Raw genomic sequence first — 8468 nt, 5'->3', positions numbered from 1 at the left:
TCTACAAATACATCCCTTCTCACTCACTCTTCCTCTCCTTACTACTATCTTATAAATCTTCCTCTCCTAACGTTCTACAGGTCTGTCCCTCTCCACTTCTCCTATTTCTACAAACTACATCCCTCTCACCATTTCCTTACAAGGTATGCCCCTCTTCCTCTCCTACATTCTACTAATACATCCCTCTCCTCTCTCCATCATTACATATACATCACCCTCCCTCTCCTACATTCTACTAATACATCCCTCTCCCTCGCTCCACATACATATACATCCCTCTTCCTCACCCTACATTAACTAATACATACCCCCTCACTCTCTCTGCAGGTACATTCCGGTGCTGATGCAGCAGGCGAGATCTTACTGGGATCTGGAGAACTACCAGCAGGTGGAGAAGATCTTTCGCAAGTCGGTGGAGTTCTGCAACCGAGCACGACACGTGGAAGCCAACGTTCGCCACGTTCTCTTCATGCAGGACGCGCAAGTTCAAGGAGGCGACCGGATTCTACGAGCCGATCGTTAGATAGCACTACGCACGTGAGCGTCCCTGCTGGGCTCGCCGCTGCACGCGTCGCTAGCGATCGCGCGCCGGGTGAGGCTGGGGCGTGTGATGCGGGGGGGAGGGGGTTGGTAGTGTGACCGGGGCCATCTCGTGTCTGGCATACAACAGCGCGTCAAGAGAGTCTTTGTTTCGCCCGCAGTTCTACGATTGCACTACTGAAAACTGGTCACTTGTCACCGGAAAATTTATTGTGATTCTCTCCAGCTGTAACGTACTGTGAATCTGCGTTGTTTTTGACACACGTGAATTTAAAATCGTGGAAGCCGATTGACAACACAAGAAACCGGTAAAACTATGACGAAAAAGCCAATAAAATGTTGTTCTGGGGAGATCTATATTTGCTACATCCGTTGTCCAGTGTTGTTCAGATGTTACTGTTATGGGGTTCCATCTCAGCTACTACTACTCACACTGCTTAATGCCAGATAGCCATCCCTTACAAAGTAGAGTCCACTTTGCCCATATTGCTGTTTCCGTTATAGTCAAAAGCCATCTTAGGTACAAATACGAGGGCAGTGTGACAGGTTAGCGATTGCTCATTATATTGTTTAGTAGTAACAGACAGACATTTGTAAGAGCATTGGTGCTTTGTGAATGTTTGAAGTTTGAATATTGTTGCATTTCATGATATTTGGGAGGCGAGTGCCATCGTTCCTCTGCAAACCTCTGTGTGTCTTATACTCTGATCAGTTCAGAATGAAGATGGTTATTGCTTGTAGCTTGTATGCTATAAGTATAGCATTGGTATTACGCTTTCATTGCTCCTAGGGCCAGTATATTACAGCTTTCGAGTATTTTTTTTTCAGTTAAAGCCTTACGTAGTATTATCATATTTACCAATTTCTAAATTTTTGATATTAGCGAGGAACATCATCTATAGAGTTGGAAATATATATATTATTTATTCTAGTAGTATAGCAGCGGTATTATCTGGAGTAATTTGTGATTATTTACGTCCTGATATTATATATCTTTTAAACATTCTATAGATGTGTTAATCGTAGTAATAAATGACTACGAACCCTGAATTTAACTTATTCTTTGCTTGGTTTTTTCTTTCCTTGACATAGTCGTTGTGTGCAGAATGATGAATTGCGTATACTGCCCCATCAGTTTTAGGTTTGGTAAGCACAGATTTTTTGCTTTGTGCCTGCAGGCCAGCGAGGAACTGATGACGAAGAGACGGGATAAAAGAGAGGAGGGAGAGCGGTGTCACTGAGGATCCGACCGCGAAAGATCTTACATTCTGATGTATTTCAACCTGGTGTTGGGTGAGAGGCCGTTTAGAATATAACTGATAATTCTGCAATGAACACATTCATTCACAGTGCGGCAGGTAGTCGCCAATTCTCAGTCAACAGGTGCGCTCGTAGTCGCACATTCTAGTCACACGTGCGCGCCCGTAGTCACATTGCTAAGTGCACATTGCCCCGTAGCTCACACATTCTTAGTCACGAGTAGCACCCGGTAGTCACACCTTTCGTGTCACCAGTGCGCTCGTCAGGTCGCACATTCTGTCACAGTTGCGCCCGTAGTCACATCATTCTAGTCAAGTGCGCCCGTGAGTTCACACATTCTAGTCACAGTGCCCGCCGTGAGTCACACAATTCTAGTCACAGTGCACCGTCAGTCACACATTCTAGGTCACAGTGCGCCCGTAGTCACACATTTTGTCCAGTGTCGCCCGTAGTCACACATTCTTGTCACAGTGTGCCCGTAGTCACACATTCTAGTACTAGTGCGCCCTGTAGTCACACTTCTAGTCACCAGTGCGCCGTAGTCACACATTCAGCACAGCTGATGGTGTAGGTTCGAACATTATTCATCTCGCAGCTTGATCTCACCAGATCATCCTGCTTGTATTAATGTTTTTTGTGTAATGGTGGCATATATAGCAATATGATACTATATCCTCTTCTATTCTCTTCTTTCTCTCTCCTTCTTGTCTTGCTTTCTCTCTCCTCCTCCCTCTTTCTCTTGCTCTCTTTCCCGCTATCTCTTCTCCCTCCCTGCTCTCTTCATCTCCCTTCTCCCTCACTGTCCTTCCTGCCCTCTCTCACTCCTTCTCCACTCTTTGTCTCCCTCCCTGCCCTCGTCTCCCTCTGCCTATCCTGCTCCCCTTCCCTGCTCTCTCTGTATAAGATACTGCTGACTCTCTTTCTATTCGTTACTTACGTACTGTATGCTTCGTTATATATGTTCATGGTGCAACATCTGCTTAGACAGCACGCTGCTACTGCGCGCAAAGGGCAACGATGATTTCGGTGTCATGCGCCTCATCAGAGCTCGAGCGCGTACCAGAAGTAAGCTCGGCACGGCACACGTGGTACTACGCCAAGCGCTGCTCCTCTCCCTCATTGGAACATCGGCAAAGCACAATGATTCATGTGCGCGACCAGGTGGTGCAGGCGTGCCTGCAGTTTCGTCGACCACATTTTGAGAGTAAGCTGTAAGCACGCGAAGAGGTAAGCTTACGCGCGAAGCACGCAACAGAGTAAGCTGCCGCGCGAGCACGCAAGAGTAAGATTACACCTGTTCGCAGCAGCGCAGCAGTAAGTACACCGCGAGCAGCAGAGAGTAAGTGCGGCGAGCACGCAAGAGTAAGTACCACGCGAGCAGGCAGAGTAAGTACCACAGCGAGCAGGCAAAGAGTAAGCGCGCTGCGAGCACGCCAGAGGTAAGTACACGGATGCAGGCAGAGAGTACAGTACACAGCGAGCAGGCAAGGTAAGTGCGTGCAAGAGCCAGAGCAGCAGTTAGTAAGTACACTGCGCAGCAGGCAAGAGTAAGTACACGCGGGCATGCAAAGAGTTAGTACAGTTGTAAGCATGCAGAGTAAGCGCGCGCGAGCATGCAAGAGTTAAGTATACGCGAGCACGCAGTAAGTAGTGCGCAGCGAGACCGCAAGAGTCAGTACATGCGAGCACTGCAAGAGTAAGTAAGTTGTAACGACACGCAAGAGTCAGTACACAGCGATGAGGCAAGAGTAAGTAAGTGTAAGCACGCAAGAGTAGTACACGGCAGAGCAGGCAATGAGTAAGGTAGTGTAATGCACGCACAGAGTAGGTACAGCGAGCACGCAAGAGTAAGTAAGTTGTAAGCATGCAAAGAGGCTAAGGCGCGCGCCGACACGCAGAGTAGTACAGCGCGAGCACGCCAAAGAGTAAGTAAGAGAGTAAGTAAGTGTAAGCACGCAGAGTAATTCGCGCGAGCATGCAAAGTCAGTACAGCGAGAACGCCAAGAGTAAGTGCGCGCAGAGCATGCAAGAGTAAGTACCGCTGCGAGCAGCAAGAGTTAAGTACGCGCGAGCACGCGAAGAGTAAGTTACGCCGCAGCACCGCGAAGAGTAAGTACATCGCAAGGCACGCGAAGGTAAGTACACGCAGAGCAATGCAAGAGTAGGTACACGCGCGAGAGGCAAGAGAATGGCCGAGCAAGGCAAGAGTAACGTGCACGCGCGCACGCAAGGTAAGTGCACGCGAGCTGCCAAGAGTAAGTGCCACGCTGAGCCCGCAAGAGTAAGTCGCGCCGAGCATGCAAGAGTAAGTACACCGCGGAGCATGCCCAAGAGTAAGTAAGTGTAAGCACGCAAAGAGTAAGCGCCAGCTGCCGAGCACGGCAAGAGTAGTACACGCGAGCACGCAAGAGTAAGTAAGTGTTAAGCCCGCAAGAGTAAAGTGTACACGCGAGCACGCAAGAGTAAGCTGCACGCGAGCATGCAGCAGTAGTACACGCCGGAGCACGCAGAGTAGTAGCGCAGCGAGCACGCAGGCAGTAAGTACGCGCGAGCACGCAAGACGTCAAGTACGGCTGAGCACGCAAAGAGTAGAGTCACGCAGCACGCAAGCAGTAAGTGCACGCGAGCATGCAAGAGTAAGTACACGCGAGCACGCAAGAGTAAGTACACGCGAGCATGCAAGAGTAAGTACACGCGAGCCTGCAAGAGTAAGTGCACGCGAGCAGGCAAGAGTAAGTGCACGCGAGCATGCAAGAGTAAGTGCACGCGAGCATGCAAGAGTAAGTACACGCGAGCCTGCAAGAGTAAGTGCACGCGAGCAGGCAAGAGTAAGTGCACGCGAGCATGCAAGAGTAAGTACGCGCGAGCACGCAAGAGTAAGTACGCGCGAGCACGCAAGAGTAAGTACGCGCGAGCACGCAAGAGTAAGTACACGCAAGCACGCAAGAGTAAGTACACGCGAGCATGCAAGAGTAGGTACGCGCGAGCAGGCAAGAGTAAGTGCACGCGAGCACGCAAGAGTAAGTGCGCGCGAGCCTGCAAGAGTAAGTGCACGCGAGCAGGCAAGAGTAAGTACACGCGAGCACGCAAGAGTAAGTGCACGCGAGCATGCAAGAGTAAGTGCACGCGAGCACGCAAGAGTAAGTACGCGCGAGCATGCAAGAGTAAGTACACGCGAGCATGCAAGAGTAAGTAAGTGTAAGCACGCAAGAGTAAGCGCGCGCGAGCACGCAAGAGTAAGTACACGCGAGCACGCAAGAGTAAGTAAGTGTAAGCACGCAAGAGTAAGTACACGCGAGCACGCAAGAGTAAGTGCACGCGAGCATGCAAGAGTAAGTACACGCGAGCACGCAAGAGTAAGTGCGCGCGAGCAGGCAAGAGTAAGTGCACGCGAGCACGCAAGAGTAAGTGCACGCGAGCATGCAAGAGTAAGTACACGCGAGCACGCAAGAGTAAGTGCGCGCGAGCCTGCAAGAGTAAGTGCACGCGAGCACGCAAGAGTAAGTGCGCGCGAGCAGGCAAGAGTAAGTGCGTGCAGCGCGGGCGTGTGTTCGTGGTTGTGTGAAGTGTAATCCGGTACAGTGCTCCCCACTTTGTCGGGGATCGGGGTCGGGAACTGTGAAGATGTCTCGATTAAGCAGTGAACACTTGGCAACGTCTGTGAGGATTGGTTTTAGTTCATTTGTTGTAAAACATGTTGTGCCCGTTCATTCGAGGCCCGATAAAACGAGAAGCACTGTGCGCACACAATTTCGTGCTGTTACTCATGCACATATATTCATTGACAACTTTTCCAGTCTGTCCGTATTTGTGTGCTTGTATTATCGTACTCCCCCAATGACATTCACGGGGTTTTAAGTGAATAAATACAAGCAAAACGTTAATGAAACGTGTTTAATGGTTTTTCAACGTGTTGTGAATAGACAGTTTGATGGCGTGGAGACGATTGTTGTTGGTGTTTGCTAGCATGATTATTCATACTTGTCGTTCTCTGTTTAAGGAATAATGGTGCATATGGTCTTCTGTTTGAGTGATGGTGATTGCGAGTTTTCTCCCCCTGTTTGAGTGACGATGGTTGCGTGTTGTTGACTACTTCAGTGTACGGCAGGAACGTGCTGGCACGGCTCGACCCACCGCTAGCCAATGAACCATCGCACGAAGGGAAAAACACCGGCACTTATGAGGCGCGGCTGCTCAAGGCTCTCTTCATGCAGCTGATCGGCTAGCAAGCAAGCTGTTATGGTCAGATACGATTGGCTCATGTTTATGTGGAAGGAGCCCTTGATGTGATCTACTGTTGGTTAGCAGGCAAGATAGCAAGCTGTGTTAATAACGTTGCCTCTTGGATTCGCGAGACTTGTGATAGAAAATGGAAAATGTGATTTCTAAACAAGAAGAGTTTCCAGGTATTGCACGTCTACAGGCAATAGTTCTATAGGTTTATGATCTATGGTATTATCTTTACATAGAGTATATTGTCTTTATCCATTATGTGAGTTTGTAGATGGGTTAGCAATGCATTTGTATGCGTTTTCTCGTCAGAGAGTAGAAAGACTGTTATTGGATCGCATTTATATAACGGATACGTTTCCAATCCAGTTTGCAATGAGCGTGTATCAGTCCTAATCATTGGCTTTCGTAGTTGACTATTTGGTATTGGTGGTCAATCACCACATGAGCAATCATACCATTCTTTACTTTTCGTCCGTCGGTTATGATATCAATATATTGATAGACTCCTGATGATAGGAGTGCAACAAAAATTCTCACTGAAAGCATGTATCCGTGTGCGTGCTTGCGTGCGTGCGTGCGTGCGCGCGTGCGTGCGTGCGTGCGTGCGCAGGTCACCATGATGATTGCTAGATGAGTCGAGATGAGGTGGTGAGTGTGAGGAGGATGTGCGTGCGAGTGCCCGTGCGACTTTGTGTGCGCTATTATATTGTATGTAGTAGTATATGTGCGCGGGTGACTTCTGGCAATATTCCGTCCAAGTTCCGTCCAGTACAAGTTAAATATTCTATATCATATCTGTATTTATTTATTTTGTGAAATGGCGCAGAAGATTACTGCTGTTGTTACAGATCCAGTTTCTGACGTTTACAGCTGCGCGTGTTATGTTTTGTCTGATTGCATTTGAGCACATTGTGACTTGAATAATAAATTGTGATCTACTAATGTATTCGAGCGTAGTTTCATTAATTTATCGTGTCTAGAACCTGAATTAGGGAATCACAGACGAAAGCATGGTTTAATAAAAACGCGTAGAACAACGCCTTCACTTATTATATGGAACCAGTTGTCAATGATCGTGGGAACAAGATATAGATAATAGGTCAACAAGAAAAAAGCTACATTTTGTACGTAGCCACACCAGATGTTATTCTCACGTTTGTAATTAATTAATTAACATTGCGCTCTAATCATCAACAACAATTTTCCAGCAATTAGACGCGGCAGATTTTCTCGTTGCTCGGCAGTTTTCTGTTACGTTCTAGACAACCACAATAACCCTGACTTCAATTGCAGGGGACTCGAAAATATTTTTTTCCAATACCACATGCCACCCAGGAATAATGCATTGTAGAAAGAAATGAGGTGCATATTTAATTTGATTCGTATAATAATAATAATAATAATAATAATACATAATTATGATCTCATAATCATAGCACCATCCAACAATACGGGCTCAATTTACGGGTTGTAATTCCGGGAGAGATAGACGACTTCGAATTTTCCACATAACAGGATTCACAAGACTATAGCCCTAGGGTAGAATGCTTCCAAGGGTCAGTTTCCCTCCTTTTTTACGTAACCTTCAAGAAACTAGACGCATCTTGAAAGTAAACAAAGGAGTCGAATACTCTCTTTCAATAATGTATGACGCATGGGAGGGCAAATTAAACGAAACCAAGCTACCGTATAGATTATTTCCGTTAGTGTGTAATACTGCTTTAGGAACAGCACTGGTGCGCGAGTGCGAGCAGGTTTATGATGAAAGTTGCCTATGGTGATCGCAGTCAATAGAGGCGCCTTGGTAACCACGGATGACTGCGCAACACGAGCACTGGTATACGTACATGGCACGAGGAGGGGGAGGGATGCAAAGGGGGCAGATGACAGCACAATACATTCGCACGACGCCTGCCATCTCTCGTTTTGCGTACTAGTTAAAAATAATAATTGGAAATATAAATAAATAATAATAATAAGAAAAATAATGTCCACGTGATCGCCATCATCACCCTCCCTCTCCTACATTCTACTAATACATCTCTCTCCCTCTCTCCACATACATATACATCCCTCTTCCTCACCTACATTATACTAATACATACCCCCTCACTCTCTCTGCAGGTACATTCCGGTGCTGATGCAGCAGGCGAAGATCTACTGGGATCTGGAGAACTACCAGCAGGTGGAGAAGATCTTTCGCAAGTCGGTGGAGTTCTGCAACGAGCACGACACGTGGAAGCTCAACGTTGCGCACGTTCTCTTCATGCAGGACGGCAAGTTCAAGGAGGCGACCGGATTCTACGAGCCGATCGTTAAGAAGCACTACGACAACGTGAGCGCCCCCTGCTGGGCTCGCCGTGCCACGCATCGCTAGGAGCGCGCGCGGGGTGGGGTGGGGGTGTGGGGGGGAGGGGGTAGTGTGACACGGGGGC

The sequence above is a fragment of the Priapulus caudatus genome, unplaced genomic scaffold (genome assembly GCF_000485595.1).
Source record: "Priapulus caudatus unplaced genomic scaffold, Priapulus_caudatus-5.0.1 Scaffold309, whole genome shotgun sequence".
Taxonomy (NCBI): domain Eukaryota; kingdom Metazoa; phylum Priapulida; class Priapulimorpha; order Priapulimorphida; family Priapulidae; genus Priapulus; species Priapulus caudatus.
The sequence above is the reverse complement of the archived record's forward strand: the minus strand, read 5'-3'. Positions refer to the sequence as shown.